The following is a 9,657-nucleotide window of genomic DNA, read 5'->3' as shown; positions in this document are numbered from 1 at the left end:
CTGCTTCGGGTGACTCACAAAAAGCTATCCACCCCTTCTCTGCAATCATGGGCAATAACTCACCATCCCTCCCTGATGGTAAAAACCCCCTCTCCTTCAGAATCGGCTTCCCTATAGCCTAGTGTACTCCTCCTCCGCAGCTCTGTCAGTTAACCGAGGCCTTGCAGCAGTACCCCTTGATGAATCAGCAGTAGGAACTATGCTGCTGCTGTCAATAGTGCGTGCTCTCTTGGGTGCCATTGATTTGTGAATAAAAGTGTGTAAGAACTGATTTTTGATGTTTATAAGAGGGTTTAAGTGTAGGAAGTTTGTGGGAGATATGTAGGATAGGTGTATGTATATATAGGGTGTGGAGTAGGTTAAATTAGATTAGGAGTGGGGTTGAGGGATAAAATCATGGGGTAATGGGAAAAGAATTCGTGGGTTTATGGGCTGTGATGGGTTTTTGTGTTTTTGTTTTTTTTTTCTTTTTTTTTTTTTGAACTGTAAAAAAATTTCTGGAACTCGACCCCTGCGTGGCCGCTCAGCATTTCTGCACGGGCGCGCAGCAAGCTGCGCGACCGCTCAGCATAGCTGCGCGGGCGCGCAGAGGGTCTCTGGAAAAAAAAAATTTTAGCCCCTGTTTTATGATTTTTTTGTGTTTTTGGATAGGTTATTAACTTCTAAGGGTTCCTATAACAACAATTCATGGGTTGCCTCCCACGCAGCGCTTCTTTTTCGTCATTAGCTTGACGTTCCGTACCTTTCTCAAGTAGTCAACAAAATGGCACTAACCACCTCTCGGTTTGCCATGTCCCCATAGTAGTGCTTCAACCGCTGACCGTTAACCTTGAATGCTTAGTCCGAATCATTCTCAAAAATTTCCACCGCTCCATGTGGAAACACAGTTTTGACAATAAAAGGTCCAGACCACCTTGATTTCAACTTCCCAGGAAAAAGTCGGAGCCGAGAGTTGAATAACAGAACTTGTTGCCCTGGCACAAATAACTTAGGATGTAGCTTCCTATCGTGCCACCTCTTCACCTTTTCCTTATACATTTTGTTATTCTCGTACGCTTGAAGTCGAAATTCATCAAGTTCATTAAGCTGAAGCATTCTTTTCTTACCAGCTGCATCTAAATCCAGGTTCAATTTCTTCAATGCCCAGTAGGCCTTATGCTCAAGCTCCGCCGGTAGATGACATCCCTTACCGTACACCAACTGAAACGGTGACATCCCAAGTGGAGTTTTGTATGCTGTTCTGTAAGCCCAAACAGCTTCATCGAGCTTTAAAGACCAATCCTTCCTTGACGGACAAACAACCTTCTCTAGAATGCGCTTTATCTCTCTGTTAGACACTTCCGCTTGACCATTTGTTTGCGGATGATAGGCAGTAGCTACTCGATGATTCACATTATAACGCTGCATCATAGAAGTGAACTTACGGTTGCAAAAATGCGATCCTTCATCACTTATGATTACCCGAGGCGTTCCAAACCTTGTGAAAATTTGCTTATGAAGAAAATTTAGCACTGCCTTTGCATCATTTGTCGGTAAAGCTTTAACTTCGACCCATTTTGAGACATAATCGACTGCCAGCAAGATGTACTGATTATTGCAAGATGAGATAAAAGGCCCCATTAAATCGATTCCCCATACATCAAAGACCTCGACTTCAAGCATCACATTTAATGGCATCTCATCCTTCCTTGACAAATTTCCCACTCTTTGGCAACGATCACACCTTAAAACAAACTGATGAACATCCTTGAACAAAGTAGGCCAGAAAAAACCTGCTTGCAGAATACGAGCTGCCATCTTCTCACCTCCATAGTGTCCACCATAAACCGTGGAATGGCAGTCTCGTAATATCCCCTCCGTCTCACAGAACGGGATACATCTCCTGATGATCTGATCAGCTCCCTGTCTAAACAAATATGGTTCATCCCACATATACCACTTCACCTCATGCAGAAACTTCTTCTTTTGAGCGGATGTCAAATTAAGCGGCATTATATTGCTGACAAGATAGTTTACAATATCTGTAAACCATGGTTCTTCCTCCTGAATTGCAAATAACTGCTCATCCGGAAAAGATTCATTGATTAACGTCCTATCTTGTGAAGTAGAATCGGGATTCTCCAACCTAGAGAGATGGTCAGCTACTTGATTCTCGGTACCTTTTCTATCTTTGATCTCTAACTCAAATTCCTGAAGTAAAAGCACCCAACGAATGAGTCTCGGCTTCGAATCCTTCTTAGAAACCAGATAGCGAATAGCTGCATGATCAGTGAATACTGTTACTTTCGTACCAAGCAGATAAGATCGAAATTTCTCAAAGCCAAAGACTATAGCCAAAAGCTCCTTCTCAGTAGTGGTGTAGTTCAATTGGGCCCCATTTAAAGTCTTACTCGCATAGTAGACCACATGGAAGAGATTTTTCTTGCGCTGTCCCAGAACTGCACCTACCGTATAGTCACTCGCATCACACATCATCTCAAACGGTTCTGTCCAATCTGGTGCTGTAATAACTGGTGCCATGATCAAACTCTCCTTGAGAGTCTCGAATGCTGCAAAACATTCATCATCAAATTTGAAAGGCACATCTTTCTCAAGTAAATTGCACAACGGCTTAGATATCTTTGAAAAGTCCTTGATGAATCGCCGATAAAAAACCCGCATGACCGAGAAAACTACGGATTCCTTTCACCGAATTAGGTGGGGGAAGATTTTCAATGACTCCCACCTTGGCCTTGTCCACCTCAAGACCTTTGCTAGAGACCTTATGCCCAAGGATAATGCCTTCACGCACCATAAAATGACATTTCTCCCAATTAAGCACCAAATTAGTTTCCACGCATCTTTTGAGTACGGCGCGCAGATTATTCAAACATTCATCATATGAGTGTCCAAAGACGGAGAAGTCATCCATGAACACTTCGACGTTATTTCCAATCATGTCAGAGAATATAGCCATCATACATCTCTGAAAGGTGGCCGGGGTGCCACATAACCCAAACGAAACTCTACGAAAAGCAAATGTGCCAAATGGACAAGTGAAGGTAGTCTTTTCCTGATCCTCTGGTGCAATACAAATCTGATTATACCCGGAATAACCATCCAGAAGACAAAAATACTCATGTCCTGCCAATCTGTCAAGCATTTGATCAATGAATGGGAGAGGGAAGTGATCCTTCCTTGTGGCTTTGTTCAATTTTCTATAATCCATGCATACTCTCCATCCTGTAACTGTTCGAGTAGGGATGAGCTCATTCTTTTCATTTGCGACCACAGTGATACCTCCTTTCTTAGGTACACATTGCACGGGGCTCACCCACGAGCTGTCAGAAATAGGATAAATGATGCCTGCATCTAGCCATTTCAGAATTTCTTTCTTCACCACCTCCTTCATGATCGGGTTCAGTCTTCGCTGTTGTTCCACAGTTGGCTTACTACCTTCCTCTAACAGAATTTTATGCATACAATATGAAGGACTTATCCCCTTGATGTCTGCTATGGTCCATCCTATAGCCGATTTGAATTCTCTCAAAATCCTTAAGAGCTTGTCTTCCTCACTACCTGAAAGGTCAGCTGAAATAATAACAGGTAACGTAGATGAATCACCTAAAAAAGCATACCTCAAGTGTTCAGGTAATGGTTTGAGCTCCAAGGTAGGTGCTTCCTCTATTGATGGTTTGAGCTTCCCTTCAGCATTCTTAAGGTCAGAAGTACCAAGAGATTCAAATGGTATGTCGAGCTTTCGCTTCCAGGGAGAAGCGTTCAGATATTGTAATTGCTCGTTGCTATCTTCATCATCGCTGTCAAAATCCCCCACTAAGGCCTTTTCCAATGCATCAGACATTAGCATGTGATCGAGTTCCGAAGTAACTGCGGAATCAATCACATCCACTTTTAAACACTCCTCATCTTCTGTAGGGAATTTCATTGCCTTGAATACATTGAAGGTCACATCCTGATCTTGGACCCGCATAGTAAGTTCCCCTTTTTGCACATCTATCAAGGTACGACCAGTAGCCAAGAAAGGCCTCCCCAAGATTATGGAAATCTTCTTATCTTCCTCAAAATCCAGAATAACAAAATCTGCAGGAAAGAAGAGCTTATCCACCTTGACGAGCACATCCTCAACTATGCCCCTTGGGTAAGTAATGGAACGGTCTGCCAATTGTAGCGACATGTATGTGGGTTTTGGATCAGGCAGATCCAGCTTTTTAAAGATCGACAAGGGCATCAGATTAATGCTTGCTCCCAAATCACAAAGGCACTTGTCAAAAGTTAGATTGCCAATGGTGCAAGGAATGGTGAAGCTTCCTGGATCTTTCAGTTTTGGTGGTAACTTTTGCTGCGAAACAGCGCTGCATTCTTCCGTGAGAGCAACGGTTTCAAGGTCATCCAGTTTCACCTTCCTTGAAAGAATAGTCTTCATAAACTTCGCATAACTAGGCATTTGTTCCAGAGCCTCAGCGAAAGGTATATTGATGTGAAGTTTTTTGAACACCTCCAGAAACTTTCCGAACTGTCTATCCAGCTTTTGTTGCTGCAATCTCTTAGGAAAAGGTGGTGGAGGATAGAGCTGTTTCTTTCCTGTATTAGCCTCAGGCAGAGTGTGTTCAACAGTAGTCTTCTTTGGTTCCGCCACTTTCTCCTTTTGCTTAGATTCTCCATCTCTAACTTCAGCTTCGACTTCTTTTGCCTTTTCAGTATCAGCTACTTTTCCAGACCTTAAGGTAATAGCCTTGACTTGCTCTTTAGCTTCCTTCCTGCCTGGTACTTCCGTGTCACTGGGAAGAGTGCCAGGTTGACGATTGAGCACTGCATTGGCTAATTGACCGATTTGATTTTCCAAGGTCTTGATAGAAACCGCCTGACTCTTGCACAACAGCTTAAGTTCCTCAAAATCAGCACTAGTAGGTGCAGCTGCACTTCCCTGTTGAGGATATGATTGCCTTGTAGCATACTGCTGTGGTTGCTGGAATCCAGGTGGGTTAAACTGTTTAGTCACTCCTTGCTGATATGGTGGCTGAATAGCATTCTGATTATTTCCCCAGCTAAAATTTGGATGATTTCTGTTGTTAGGATGATAGGTTGCTGGCACAGGCTGCTGTTGTCGCTGATAATTATTCACATACTGAACAGATTCGTTGACAAGAGAACACTGATCCGTAGCATGAGAACCTGCACAAAGCTCACAAACCATAGCTATTTGATTAACTCCATACGTAGCCAAAGAATCAACTTCATTGATAGCGCTTGGAGCTGGGCTGCAATAGCGGTGGCTGCATCAACTTCCAGAATACCTGCGACCTTTCCTGACGTCATCCTCTGAGTTGGGTTTTGATGCTCGTTTGCAGCCATTGTCTCTATAAGATTATACGCCTCAGTATAGCTTTTAGCCCATAAGGCTCCTCCAGCTGCTGCATCGAGCATGGGCCGAGATTGGGCCCCCAAACCATTATAAAAACCAGTGATTACCATCCAATCCGGCATTCCATGATGTGGACATTTTCTCAACATTTCCTTGTAGCGTTCCCAAGCCTCGCACATAGATTCTGTAGGTTGCTGCGCAAACTGAGTAAGAGCACTCCTCATAGCAGCAGTCTTTGCCATTGGATAAAACTTCACCAGAAACTTTTGCGCAAGATCTTGCCACGTAGTGATGGACCCAGCTGGTTCAGAATGTAACCAGTCTTTAGCCTTATCCCTCAGTGAGAATGGGAAAAGCCTCCACTTGATAGCCTCATCAGTCACGCCATTATACTTAAAAGTGCTGCAGATCTCGACAAAATTCCTTATGTGCATGTTGGGGTCTTCAATTGCCGCTCCTCCAAAAGAAACAGAATTCTGCACCATCTGAATAGTGCCCGGCTTGATTTCAAAGGTGTTAGCTTGAATAGCCGGATGAAGGATGCTTGACTGAATGTCATCAATTTTAGGCCGAGAAAAATCCATAAGAGCTGGATCAGCTTGAACAATACGATCTCCCATGTTTACTGGTTCTTTCTGCTCAGTTCCTGAATCCGAATCCTCAAAATCTAACTTCTCCGGAATATCAAGAACTTCGTCTTTCTCCTCAGCTGTATCTAAGGTCCTCTTGCGAGCACGAGAACGAGTTTGCATAAACGCTTGCTAAAGTACCTGAAACACAACCAAAAAGAGTAATTAACTACTACGTCCTAATCACTGAGTCCTAATGACCAATGATGGTAAGTACATAAACTAAACAAATACGCCGAGTCCCCGGCAGCGGCGCCAAAAACTTGTTAGGGCGAAATCACGCACTAATATTCACGCAAGTATACGCGTTCGCAAGTAATATAGAATACTTTCTAGTTCGTTCCCTCAGAGACTCAGACTAAGTTATTGTCTAATTAAACTTACTCACCAATGTATGATTACTTCTCAATGTTAAGATAACACTTAAAATTGTTGATTAAATATTAATTATAATTAACTACTTAATTAACCACTTAACTAACACTTCAATTTATCAATAATAAAACACTCATGAGATCACAACTTCATTATTAATTCCTTCTATAGCCATTGTTATTACCTTTAGCATGTGACAGTGATGATATTAATCGAATAACACGGAACTGATAAAAGCCAACTTTCATTGTACTAATACCATTCTACCAAGCATCCACAATTAAGATAGAAGTTGAATAGTCATCAATCATGTTGAGTTCCTATATGTCTACAAAAATTGACAACACAGCGATTTAAGCACAAGTTATCCCTTTTGATTACATAGGGCAAATAAAACTGTTAGAGTTACCCACTAATCATGCACAACGTACATGAACCTATGCTAGCATGGCAAGTTCTAAATCTCAAGATCCACCGTCGCTTCACAAGAGATTAACACCCTATCTTATATGTTCGCGACGCACATAAGACGAATACGCACAACCAATACTAGATATCATGCAATCATCACACACTAAAGTATTAAACAATTAACTAAAGAATTCCATAATAAATCCGTTGCAACCCCATGATCACGATTAGCCCATAATAGAACTTATCGCCATCATGGGTTCATATGAAATCATGATAAACAACACAAGAAAATAATAACTAAACTAATTATATTAAAACAGAGTACGTCACAAGAGTAAATAAGTCAAAGCAAGAAAACTAGCATCCAACGTTACAACGAAACAAGAATCACAAGAATATATGCTTCCTCTTCGTTGCGGTGTGCTAAATCGGTCTTCTTCCTTATCTCCTTCGCTTCTTGCGCCAAACACAATCTAAAACATAATCTCCTTCATCTTCTCTATGAAAACGTCTCAAATCTACTTATATAATAGTCCCATAAAACTCAGATTACATAGAAGTTGGAAGCCAAACAGAAGTAGAAGTCTAAATAATTCAGCTTTTTCCCCGACCCTGCGCGGCCGCTCAGCATTTCTGCGCGGGCGCGCAAGGCTGCTGCGCGGCCGCTCAGCATTGCTGCGCGGGCGCGCAGGACCCTACTGGAAAAATTCCAAGTTTGCTCCGTTTCTTCACCGTAATCTGCCCGTTCTTTTCCTCTCGCAATGGTGAACACATGCCAAGGCTTATTCTTGATGATTCCTCCTCCGAAATGCAACTAATACCCTGAAATGCATAAACACTAGAAAATTGCATCAAATACACAAAATACTTGATTTCAAGACACCAATTTAAGCCATTTTAAGACGTTCTAAGTGGTATAAAATGCCACTTATCAGTATGCTTCATTCTTTTTATAATATTTTAATTGATTATCTGGTTATTATTAAGAATTTCTTCATTCACCTTCATTATCCAATCGATCATTTGCCTCATCTGATACATGCAGTTTTACTTTCTTGTTTCTCTAGTTAATTTTATTTCATACGGTTTGCTAATTACTTCAATTCATGCCAAAATCTCAGACTTAGAATGTATCATGTATACAGATTTCCGCTTCCGATTTGATGTCGTCGCGATAACCACGTTATTGGCATAATGATTCTTTTTTGTATGTAAATGTCAACCATTCTTCGACTGGCAATTGTCCACACTTTTTACGTAACTCCATCTGCTACACGGGTTCATTTTACTTCGTTTTTAAAAGATTCAAAGGATAGACCTTACACAAGAAAGAATTTGTGTATATGATTCTGATTGGAAACCTTCTGTAAGGAATAAGAATACAAAGAAACAATCGGAAAGATCCATGGATCAAGAAATCATAATTGAAGAGGAAAGAATGAATGATGATTTGGATATGAGTGAGACAACCATATTTGTACTCAAGATGGCTAGTCTTTCATACTATATGGCATACAACCCATGATTAGGTGGCGTCTCACCAGACTCTTTGTTATTTCGACAAAGCGTCACACCATAAGACTGCTTGTCTCAATCAGAAAGCAATATTTTGAAGGAGGAATGAATTTTAAAGAGATTCAATAATTTTATTGTCACCTTATAGAGCTGATCATGAAAGAAGTTCATACTTTACTCGAGATTCAGAAGAATATATAGGATTATAGGAAAGAATGATACCATTGGTTTCCATCCATATTTCATCTGTTCACAGCTTCAACGCTTTTTCGATCAATAGATCCCATTCCGAGTCATAATTAACTTTAGCAAGTTCTCTGAAATGCCTTCTTAAATCGATCATAAGAATAAATTCCCATTGATTAAGTCTTGTATCTTTAACGTCGCGCTTCCATGTTTAATATTTTATAATTTGACCCTATTTACGAGATTTACAATCTTAACTCCAAATTTTGCTTACGCTACTAACCATTCAACATATCGACTCCTTTACTAGTGACATTCTTCCTCTGGAAATTTTCTCAATCTTCTTTGCTCATACTCGGCTTCTCGTGAATCGACATATGCGTCGGACTCTAATCGTCTCAGAAATTGGATGAACAATTTCTCCATACATTGGTTATGTCGTTAAATTTATCAAACAAGATTTGTACTCTTCTGTTAGGAACAAACAAATCTTCTCCGTAATAGCGGGTTCACTTGGCCTTCTAAACGAACCATACCAACTTCTAGAACAAGTATTCTTCTGGATAATCTGAATCTTAAAACAAACAAGAAACTCAAGTAGTAGTTTGACAACCACTTTTTTTTAAAACTTGTTTTTTCCCAAGGAATTTTAGAAAAATTTTGTGAAGAAAATCTCTTTTAAAAACTGTTTAAAATTTTGAAAATCATACACCCGGTCGTCATTACTATATGAGTTGGTTGTTGTCCTTTTTAATAATTTTAAGGTATCAAATCATGGAAGCAATCAGATAAGAGCCCATTCATTTCCATATATCTTCTACCCCTTATTGGATCCATTTTGCCTTCATTGGTCAACCAAACTCCAGTTACCATTTCGTAACTTCACTTCTAGTCTTCCATACTGGTAACATTCCCATCATCATCTCTTACGATTACTAAGTATAACAAATCTATCCAGTAATCATCAGATCTATTTTACAAAACAAGGTTGACTAATATCACATCACATACTACTATACACATCATGTTTGGTCATAACATCATCATCTATTTTAAAGAAAAATCTCGATCTTCAATCTTCACAAACTCCTTTAAAATCCACTAGCCCACTCCACAAGTTAGTCATGGGTGGCATACTTACTAGTGGTTCTATATATCCTGATAGCAGTTATTCTT

At 40.4% G+C, this 9,657-nt stretch overlaps 1 non-coding gene across 1 annotated transcript; it reads left to right on the top strand.

The window, feature by feature from the left end:
- The first annotated feature begins 5,482 nt into the window (after window positions 1-5,482).
- Window positions 5,483-5,589, top strand: LOC141669464 (small nucleolar RNA R71). Its single transcript, XR_012553748.1, has one exon. It is a non-coding gene; the product is annotated as a small nucleolar RNA R71 (small nucleolar RNA).
- Window positions 5,590-9,657: the final 4,068 nt, after the last annotated feature.

Source organism: Apium graveolens, chromosome 6, assembly GCF_009905375.1.
Source record: "Apium graveolens cultivar Ventura chromosome 6, ASM990537v1, whole genome shotgun sequence".
Taxonomy (NCBI): domain Eukaryota; kingdom Viridiplantae; phylum Streptophyta; class Magnoliopsida; order Apiales; family Apiaceae; genus Apium; species Apium graveolens.
Note: the sequence above shows the minus strand (reverse complement) of the source record. Positions and strands in the feature narration are given on the sequence as shown.